The sequence below is a fragment of the Miscanthus floridulus genome, chromosome 1 (assembly GCF_019320115.1).
Source record: "Miscanthus floridulus cultivar M001 chromosome 1, ASM1932011v1, whole genome shotgun sequence".
NCBI classification, from domain to species: Eukaryota; Viridiplantae; Streptophyta; class Magnoliopsida; order Poales; family Poaceae; genus Miscanthus; species Miscanthus floridulus.
Window position 1 is genome coordinate 169,295,734 of NC_089580.1, and position 8,020 is coordinate 169,303,753.

Sequence of the window (8,020 nt, forward strand, 5' to 3'; positions counted from 1 at the left end):
GTTAGCACTTAGCACAGCACACATAGACATGGGTCACGTCTCACGTCTCGATGCAGCGCCAGGGCAGATCACTAACCCAAGTACTTTTATCCCCACTTGCGCAAAATGAGATGGGCGATTACATTATAGGCTTTCAACTAGGCGTGTGTGCTTTGTGCAAGAGTGGACCTACGAAACGAGACAATAAACTACGCCCTTCGCCCTTCTGGAAGGTTTAGGAAGGTATCGAGCTCTCAACTTGGACCGACGAATTCAAACGAGATAAATCAATGCAGATTCTTTTCATATCTCTGTCTCTGGAGTATATATACAACTCCTTTAGGGCATGTACAACAGTGAGACAGCTGTTGTCTATAAGTTCTTGGAATTTACAATACAGACGGTTAAACAGATAGCTCGTACAACCCATAGACAATTTGACTGTCTACAAATCGTTTAATGCTTGCGTATAGCCATGATTAATTATGAATATTATTTCTATACACCATTGTGTTGCTAATTAATCCAAAACAAATCCGGTAAAGTAAATCATATATTATATATATAATATAATATATTTCATAAATCAAATATAACATACGATCTTTTTCTCCATAAATGAAATATGATTAAAACATTTATGTCTAATTTTCTTTGTTTCCGTAGCGTTGCCATATGTGCTCAACAAGATCATTCCTAAGTTGTCTATGTGTTGACCGTGCTCGGATAGCGAAATTCCTTCTAAGTACAACCGCGAAGCATGGATTGGGGCTATCACTTGTATGCACTTTAGGCGGGAGCACTATCATCGCACTTGCATTCTTATTCAAATCCAAGGAAACTCTAACTAATTCCTTCTCATCCTCCACTTATCATATTGTGAAGGATAACACAAGCTTGCATTATGTTGATAACGTCCCCCTGCTTCCATAACCTTGATGGTCGACGAACAATATCGAAGCGGGATTGCAATACGCCAAATGCGCATTCAACATCCTTCCTCGCCCCTTTTTTCTTCAATGCAAACAATTTGTCTTCATCCGTCTGAGGGGCTGATATTGTCTTCACGAAGACCGCCCATTCTGGATATATTTTATCAGCGAGATAGTAGCCCATATCATATTGTGTTCCATTTACGGTGTATTGTACCCTTGGAGCTTCCCCTTTTAGGACATTGATGAACAGTTGTGACTTGTTTAGGACATTAATGTCGTTCTAAGACCCGACGGTACCAAAAAAAAGCATGCCATATACGAAGATTATGAGATGCCACTGCTTCAAGGATCATAGTAGGAACACCTTTGTCACCACGTGTAAACATGCCTGCCCAACCTTTCGGACAATTCTTCCATGCCCAATGCATACAATCGATGCTTCCCAACATTCCTAGAAAACCACGAGCCTCATTTTCTTGCAAAAATTTTTCTAGTTCGTCGCTTGTAGGACGGCGTAGGTGCTCTTGACCAAAACATTCAATAATCCCTACGGCAAATTTTCCTAGAATCTGCAAAGAAGTGCTTGCGGCAATTTTTAGTACCTCATCAAGTTGGTCAGCCGGCGAGCCGTATGCTAGCATCCAGATTGCCGCGGTACACTTCTTAAGGGGTGAATGTCCCTCCCTACTAGTTGCATCAGTTCTTCGGGTAAAATAAGGATCCCAATTGCTAAGAGTTTCCACGATGCGTAGGAATAATGATTTATTCATCCGAAACCTTCTATGGAACATCTCATCGGTGTAGATAGGATTTGCAGAAAAGTAATTAGCAACAAGATCATCATGACCTGCTTCTCGCTGCCTTGGTATGTACCTCCTTGGTCCACTCTGTCGTCGTCGATGAGTCACAGACGATGTTCCTCCTTCAATGTTGGCCTTCAATCCATCTCCAATCTTCCTCACAAATTCTTCTACGATTTCATCCTCCGCTAGAAAATCTTCCATGGTGAACACCTTTGTAGGATCAAAGTCATCGGCTTCTGGTAGATCATCTTCATCATCGGCTGGTGGAAGTGGTTCCATAATACTGGAGAAAAACAACTACAGATCCTATGCCAACTGAATGGAGTCAAGCCACCTTTTTATAATCTGCAACTTATGACTGGATGGAGATTCATACAGTCCGTGGACAATTTGACAAGGAGACATGTAGACAGTGGACTGTTTCACAAGGAGACATGCATACAGTGGACTGTTTCACATAGGATACATGCAGATAGGTGACACTACGGGAACTGAAAATTCAAGTGACATGCAGGTAACTGAAAATTCAAGAGACATGCAGTTTGACACATTCACATAGGAAGACATGCAAACATTTGGCAGGTTCACACTGCATGTTCCGTACGGCAGGTTCCATACAACTGATTACTAACAGAACTAGCAGAATGTTTCAAGGCATAGGACACAAGCAAAAGACAGGATTCAAGCTGTCCTGTAACACAAGCAAAAGACATTGGTTTTGCAAAAGACAGAATTTCCCTGTTGTCCAGCAAAAGACAACTTACCATGGCTTCCTCTTGAAAAATTATCAGTTATCCTGTAATTGAAAACATTCAGTTATCAGTTATCAGCTATCCTGTAACTGAAAAATAGAATTGCAGAATGTGTGCTAGATCATTTCAGAAAATAAAGTGATCCTACAATACTTCATGGCAGCAACACGCTTAGCTTTTTCTTCATTGGATATTGAACTTGTATCTTGAGAGATGAGAGTGTTGTAAGCCTGCATCATCTTTGATTCCTTCTCAAGCCTTTTTGCCTATGTGGTCTCTTTAGATGTAAGATGTGCCAGTCTCATGGTTTCAAGCTTCTCGGATGATAACTTCTTTTGCAGTTCTAGTACCTTCATGCGGTTTGCATTTAAATCTTCCTGGATTTTACTAAATTTGTCAAGCTTCTCCACATCAATCGCCGAATCCTTTGATTTTCCATCATCATCCAAATTTGATCCTTTGGACTTCCTTTTTGCAGCAAGAGCGGCCTTTTTGGCCGCCTTCATTGTATGTTTTCCACTTTGGCACCTCTCGACATATTTTCCAAACATTCTTTAGGACAAAGGGCCCTAGCTTTGCCTTTTTGTTGTCTATCAAATAGAACTTGTCTGCTGCATCAATCCACATCTAATCAGAATAACCACTTGTGAATAGTCTGTGAGCCTTCAAATATGCACATTCATATAGATCAGTCCACCTATTAATCTTGTGCCAGCAATTCCTGGCTTGCTTTGAATTTCTTTTCCTATGTGACGGGATAGTCCTATTGTATGACTTAACAACATCACCACAATAGTGCTTGTTGTTCCTATCGGCTCCAACAGATGAGTCTGTTGAAATTTTCAACCAAGCACTCATCAATTTTTCATCTTCTTCTGGTGTCCACATGATCCGCTTCTCAATCCTGACATTCTCAGTATCGCTATCAACGTCAATAGCCTGCTAGTCAGATAAAACTTCCACTTCTTGAGACGAACTTTCACCGTTGTTAGGTTGTGGTGCAGCCATTGAGGCAAAAATAATGCCAAAATCAACAGGCATTGGTGCCTTGAAAGGTGCATAATGAGATGGAGCACCAACAAAATAAGAATTCTATGATAATTGGGGTTGGTTGTTGAATAAACCCATAAATCCACCAGGGGATGTGTGTTGTTGTCCCTGCAAGAGTTATACACGAACTCAGTAATACTCATAGGAAACTAAGCAGTATATATTTCTTATCAAATTTCTTACTGAACTTATATCCATTTGCTGGATATGTATTTATCAAACTAACAGACAAGTAAAACAGTAGCTTCCTTTTAAAGCTCCAAATGTCATATTTTAAGAAGAGATAGAATCAGCTTTGTTCTATTTAATTTTGTGAAACCAAAAAAAATGACAATTGTCTTACTTCCTATTTATGTGCATGAGAAACATGCAGCTCTATTGACTGAACATTTAGTTACCACTGATAGCAAAAATACTACACCAAAAACAGAAGTAGAAATAATACCACCTCATGATTGACTAAACACATTCAGTTATCAATTCAGTGATCATGACTGAGCACATTCAACATGAATTCTATTAAACTGAAAACATTCAGTAGCAAGAAAAAAATTCAGTGATCAGTGATTGTACACATTCAGTTATCAATTCTATTGAACCGAACAAATAGATCTTGTAGTTGCTATCCCAAAATATATTAGCACTATCAGTAACTCAAAATAGTATCATAGTGCATACCTAATTACATACTTTTAGCAAAAAAACAAGAACCAACACATGTAAACAAATGAATTGAAAAATTAGCAAATATTTTTGGAATTACCATGCAGGATCCCAACTGGATTGATGCCCAAACGGAGGGGAACTTGGACTGATGGAGCCACCACATCTGCCAAGTGAAGAGCCAACTGCGCCAAATCCGACTGGGAAACCTCGTCTGCCATGCATAGGTGAAGAATTGAAGCCGTCTGCCATGGATTGAGGATGAATTGAACCTGCAGAGGGGTTGGGTGTTGGGGATGAGCTGCTTCCGCAACCGACGAATGCCGCTGTCGTGCCGTTGCTGAGACCGGCGAGGTTGGGTGCTAGGGCCAAGCCGCTTCCGTGAGTAACTCTGCTCGCAGCCACAGCCGTCGCCGCAACCACCCCCATCACCGCTGCCGCCGCCGCCACTGCCGTCGCCTTGTTCTTTGAAGGAATCACAGCCTTCCTCTTTTAAACCAATGACATCTTGCTAGACATCGTCGGAGAGGGAAGGGGCGGCTCCCAGTGAAGGCGCACAAGGGCAGCAGAGACTCGGGAAAATTAGCAAAGACAAAACATATATGGCGGGAGATTTGGCGCGTAATCTTCACACAGCGTGCGCAGCAGGATCCGTGCGGCGTCGACTAGAGACGGCGGCTCCGTACAACACGCGGCCATCCTTCTTCTTCGCCTAGGAGCACGAGCACTTGCTGTCGTCTCACTACGCGACGGCTTCATTATCTCTCTGTATTTACTGTAGCGACAGGGGTTCTCCAAAATTCGCAGCTCGGAGACGACGGCTAGCACCCTGTTGTACGTGCCCTTATTGAATTATTGTCAGTTTTCCAGGCATGTAGCTGGGAATCTGTCAGATTACTCGATTTGATGTCTCTTATTCTGCTATTCACCTTGTTACTTGTGTGGAGGCGGCGTTTGGTTCTTTAGTCGCTCCTAAAATTTATGTCACATCGAATATTTAGATACTAATAAAGAGCGTTAAATATAGATTAATTATAAAACCAATTACATAGATAGAGGCTAATTTGCGAGATGATGTTTTAAGCCTAATTAATCTGTCATTAGCACATGTTTACTGTAGCATCACGTTGTCAAATCATGGACTAATTAGGCTTAAAAGATTCGTCTCATAAATTAGTTGCAAGTTATGTAATTAGTTTCATAATTAGTCTATATTTAATACTCCATGTATGTGTCCAAACGAATTTTAGGCTACCTATAGAAACCAAACACCCCCTTATTATTTGGTCTTTATAGTTATTGTATAAAATGCCCTATAAGGTACGATTAATCGACTTAGGTCGATCATTTTTATTGTAGTAATATGATAAAAAAAATAATCTCTTGTGATCAAACACCCTAAATTATGGAATCAATTATATAATAATCTTATAATCCCTTCAACCAACAATAATCTACCACATACAAATTTCAAGGTTCCAAACAATCCTAATTCACAATCTAGATATTAATAATCCAAAGTTATCCAAGCAAGGGGCTTAGACGTGGCTTCTAAAAGTAAAGTTTACCTTTAATAGATTCTAGTAGGCTTTAATCACCATTGATAAGAGTAGTAATTGGATCTATTCTGTTTTTCTTAAAAAAATACTCACACCTATTATTATGCAAAATAACATAAAGTAACTGCTATATTTGCGTCTAAATTACCAAACTTTATCTTTATGAAACATAATACAATGTAACTCCATAAATTTGCATCTAAATTACTCAACTTAAATATTACTGAATTAAACTAAAATACACCCTCCATGATAATCCTGACTAAAGAGAAAAGATATATAAAATTCTCACAAAAATAAAAAGATATTATCATCAATTTTGATCTATTCTATTTCTTAAATTTGAGACTCTTTATCTTGATTGATAAAAACTATTCACCCTTTTATTATGAAAACTAATACAAAGTAACCTCCTATGAATCTACATTTGGATTATTGACATCGTTACAACATATAATCCAACGATAATGCTTCCACGCGAGCGCCGCGCACCATACTCTGCCTCGCCGCTTCCGTCGCGCGCTGCTCGCTCTCACCTGCGACGATGCCGCGACCGCGACACTTGCTCCCTCCCTTGCTCACCCTGCCTGTCGCGCGCGGCCCGCCTACAGTCCCCATCCCTCGCCACGATCCCATCCTGCGCACGCTGCCTCTGCTCTCCCCATCTCTCGCTCTCTATCTTGCATCCGCTGACAGCAGAGCGCCTCCCTGGTTTCTTCCTCAAACCCCAACGCCGTCGATGGTCGTTGGTCGCATGTTCTAGGGAGCCTCGGGTCGTCCTCGGCCGAGCCAAGGGCACCCACGAGCACGGCCGGATGCTAGTGGTGCTCGCGCGTCACCGGCTCCCACCCCGATAGCCAAAACCAACTAGCCTAGGCCTTCCCTCCCCTATGTTCCAAATATATGTTTCAAGTGTTTCAGACGTTTCAGAGGTATGTTGCAATTGTTTCATATGGATGTTGCAAAAGTAGATCGGGAATGTTGCATATGTTGCAAGTGTTTCAAAGGCATGTTGCAAGCGTATGTTCAAAATGTTTCATCTGTTCCAAATGTATGTTGCAAGCATTTTGATCTGGATGTTGCATATGTTTCGCATATGTTGCAATAGTATGTTCCAAATGTTTCGTCTATTTCAGTCTTATGTTGCAGCAAGTATTTTAATGTTGCAAGTTGTAAATGTTTTATCTGAATGTTGCATATGTTTCACACATATATTGTAAGTGTATGTTATAGATGTTTTATCAGACGTATGTTGCATTCAAGTGTTTCATGTTGCACGTGTTTCATGTTATTCGAAGAGTCAGGGGGCGTAGGGAGTGATGGTGGCACGTCACGGGCACCGGGGAATGGCGTGCGGCGAGCCGAGGGCCGATAGACATGGCGCACGACATGTTGGGAGCAGGGGTCAAGCGCGACAGGGCGGGGTGCATGTGCGGGGTGAGGCGAACAGCAAGGCAGATGGGGGCGCATCGAATCGAGGCGGACGGGGCGGACTACGCGTGCAAGGTGAGCCGACCAGACGTGTAGGCACGGCGATAGGGGCAGGGTGCGCGTGCGGGGCAGGACGAATTAGCGGACGGGGGTAGGCTACGTGGGCGTCCGTCCACGTCAGGACGTCCGGGCGCTAGCGATGACGATAATCCAAAGTAGCCATAGAATTTTACATTCAAATTGCACATGCTATCATTACGATACATAATCTAAGAAAGCTATTGATTTTCATCTAAATTAGGCACTTCTACCATTATTGGACTTAAACTTAAAAAATACCCACTCATCCCGCCGGTGAGTATTTTAGTTTAGTCTCTACTATAAGGGATCAATCAAAACTATACTAGGTCTCCCAAAAAAAAGTCCGCCGATGAGAGACTACAATCATTGTGCACCAATGAAATTGTACCCAGGACTACCGTATCATTAAAATCTATGGCTCCTAATCCTTTCTCACAGGCTTCAACTTGATCTGATGGCCAGCGTTATTTGGATCTCCCCCACCCAGGCTTCAACGCACGCCTCACACATCCCGGAGGCTACAGTAAAATGGAAACAAATGGAAGTCAATCAAGGCAAATATAGAAATCAATCAAGGCGAATAGGAAGGAGGGATCCGTGACTGCAATCAAGACAATTTCCAGAATTGTCATTATAATGGAAAAACCCGCGCCGAGCCCAGCCCCATCTGATGCGCCCCTTCCAAAACTCTCCGTGCCGTTCTGGTATTGCGTCAATAAAGAATGGCGACAGACCTACCAACATACCCATCTCTACTATAAGGGACC

The 8,020-nt window shown here is 42.0% G+C and overlaps 1 pseudogene; it reads right to left on the minus strand.

Annotated features, from left to right (window-relative positions):
- Positions 1-623: 623 nt before the first annotated feature.
- LOC136467001 (uncharacterized) lies at positions 624-1,996 on the minus strand (annotated as a pseudogene).
- Between the last annotated feature and the right edge of the window lie 6,024 nt (positions 1,997-8,020).